The sequence below is a fragment of the Rattus norvegicus genome, chromosome 6, assembly GCF_021556685.1.
Source record: "Rattus norvegicus strain SHRSP/BbbUtx chromosome 6, alternate assembly SHRSP_T2T, whole genome shotgun sequence".
NCBI classification, from domain to species: domain Eukaryota; kingdom Metazoa; phylum Chordata; class Mammalia; order Rodentia; family Muridae; genus Rattus; species Rattus norvegicus.
The window spans coordinates 71,768,839-71,771,857 of NC_141539.1; the positions used below are offsets into that span (position 1 = coordinate 71,768,839).

At 39.8% G+C, this 3,019-nt stretch overlaps 1 pseudogene; it reads right to left on the reverse strand.

Moving 5' to 3' along the window:
- Positions 1–1,172: 1,172 nt before the first annotated feature.
- Kpna1-ps3 (karyopherin subunit alpha 1, pseudogene 3) lies at positions 1,173–2,809 on the reverse strand (annotated as a pseudogene).
- Positions 2,810–3,019: the final 210 nt, after the last annotated feature.

The following is a 3,019-nucleotide window of genomic DNA, read 5'->3' on the forward strand; positions in this document are numbered from 1 at the left end:
ATAGTGCAGAAGTTTTCATTTTAGCCCTGTTGTTCTGAACCTTTTCTCTAATGCCCTTCTCATCTCTCAAAGATACTTTGACAACTTGCTCTTTCTGAATAAACAAAGCATTCTTTCAAAGCAGGAAATTTTCATTTCTGAATATAATCTTTTCTCATCATTTACACACTTTACATTTCTTAACAGACATTCTACCTACTGAAATACAATTACAGATTTTGTTACTTTAAGGCAAATTTATACTGTTTGTCTCAGGGTTCTCTGATTTGTGATTCTTCTACCTCAGCCCAAAGATGTTGGAATCATAAAAGCCATTCTCTCTCTCTCTCTCTCTCTCTCTCTCTCTCTCTCTCTCTCTCTCTCTTCTTTCTTCATATGAATTTGCTTCATTTCCTCTGGCCTGAGTCTTCTTTTCTGAATAATAATGTCTTTGTTTTATAATCAGGATACAATTACCATGTAAAAATTAATACAATTAATTTCTTAACAACTCATTGCTTTATTTTCCGTTTAGTTTGCTTCACAAAATACTATTTCTGTCAGATTAACACTGTGTCACCAAAAGAATTCACACAGTGACCGTTTGTTTTCTGTTATCTTAGTATTTGTCTTTTCAGCAATAGTCTAATTTGCATATTATATTATGTGATTAATTACTTATTTTGACATGATTATAACCAAATTTAGATTGGTTTACAATTTTTAAAACTTTAAATATATTTGTTATAATTTCTTTTAATTATTTTTATATGGTAACATAAACATATATGGTATAAAAATCACACTTTTTTAAAAGAAGAATGGCATGGGGGCTGGAGAGATGGCTCAGCGGTTAAGAGCACCCGACTGCTCTTCCAGAGGTCATGAGTTCAATTCCCAGCAACCACATGGTGGCTCACAACCATCTGTAAGGAGATCTGATGCCCTCTTCTGGTGTATCTGAAGACAGCTACAGTGTACTTATATATAATAAATAAATAAATCTTTAAAAAAAAAAAAAAGAATGGCACTTAATCTTTATTTACAGGACATGACAGGGTATGAAATTCCACGTAGAAATAAACTCAGAGGACAGCTTCATAGAGTGTGTACAGTTTATAACTGTTCAAGTATAGTTTCTTTTGTAAAAAGTGCTACAATAAGAAACCACATTTAAAAAGAGTTCTTAGTAGAGAAAAAGTAAGACAAATTTATGAGAACACAGTACAGCACAGCATATAGCTAACAACTTTGTGCTTTGGCTGGACATTAGAAGTTAAAGGTCCCAGGAACTCCAGCCTGAACTTGGAAGGCGAATCCTTCAGAGGTAGTTTCTGGCACCACATTTTGATCTACCTTTTCCTTTACTGAGAAGTGCTTCTCAATTAGGTTCAATGAGGCCTTCTATACAGACTCGTTCTCATGGCTCTGTACTTCTTCAATTTTATCCAAGCCTCCACACTCTTCTATCATTATACTAAGTTTTTCTGTCTCACCTAGGTTCTCTGCAGCCTGAAAGATATTTGAAATGGCATCAAGAATAACCTGAATAATTTTGGTATCTCTTGCACTCAAGAGGTTCATCAAAGGTTCTATTATTCCACAATGAACAAGATACACAATGTGTTATAGCCCATGCAGCTTCCTTCTGTGTCTTAAAGTCTGCCTTAGAGAGGACACCAACAAGAAACGGGACTAGGCCGTGATTTACAACTTGCTGTATCTGGTCCTGGCATTTTGCTGTAATGTTCGACATTGTCCATGTGGCCTCCTTCTGAATATTAGTTTTGGGGTTTGTTAGCAGGCTGGGAAAGACTGCAAGAGCACCTTCATCTATCACTTTCTGAGTCTGTTCATCTGTTTCGGTGACAATATTCCCTATGGCTCTTAGTGCCGGCGTCACAATGGGCAGTTCCGTAGCTCCTAGAAGCTTCACAAGCTGGGGAACAACTCCCTTCTTCACAATCATCTCAATGGGCTCCTTTGGACCATCAGTCAGGTAGGAAGTAGCCCAGCAGGAATCTACTAATACTTCTTGATTGTTGTGGTGTAGGAGTCGAACTAAAGTAGGGAGAATCTGCTCAACAGCATCTCAAGGGGTGGTGGTGTGTGTGCAGGATTCTTGTTTCGACAAAGGTTTGAAAGTGTCCAGGTAAGATTCCGTAAGTAACCACAAGCCAAGGATGACAGATCAAGAACCGCAAGAAGTGCCAACGGTGGGTCAATTGCACCATAACTAAGTCTTGGAAAACTGAGCCATCACCTGCAATGTTTCCAAGAGCCCATACAGCTTGCTCGCTGATGTGAGCATGGGGAGATGCCAAGAGAGAAATAAATTCTGGGATAGCACCTCCATCTACCGCAGCTTTGGTCTATTCCGATGTTCCAGAAGCAATGTTGGTGAGCACCCAAGCAGATTCACACTGAATGGGACTACAACCAGTTTTGCCCAAGAAGGACACAAAATTTGGCATCAAACCAGCCAGGATGATGTTGTCTATAGGAGGATGTTTCTTTCTAGAAAGCAGTTTCCGAGCAGCTTGAGTAGCTTGGAGCTGGCTTTCCGAATTGTTACTGTTTATGCCTTTAACAATGTCCTCGACAGACGAACTTACAGTACCCTGATTGTTTCGCTTTTCCTGTAGTGAAGTAGCGTCATCAGGGAATGAGTTGATGTTCCTCCTTTTCAGCATGTGGTCATCTTTTTAGCTTTCCTAAGTTGCACATTAACCTCTATTCGGCAGCATCGCATTTCTGTACTGTCTTTCCCCTTGTTCTTGAGTCTGTTAAGCCGTGCAGCTGTTGAGTTAGCATTCTTGTTAGTGGACATGGTTGCAGGAACAAGGAGGAAGGAAAGCTGCACAGCCGGTTCAGACTTCCAGGAAGGTCGGTACAGGTCTCTCAAGCTACCGGTCGGCAGCTGCCCAAACGTCCACTAGCCCTCAGCACTCAGACTTTGAGCCAAAATCACACATTTTAATTTTATCTTCCACGTTCTTCTCATGTTTGGGAAGTATGTAAGGGTGTGTGTGTGTGTGTG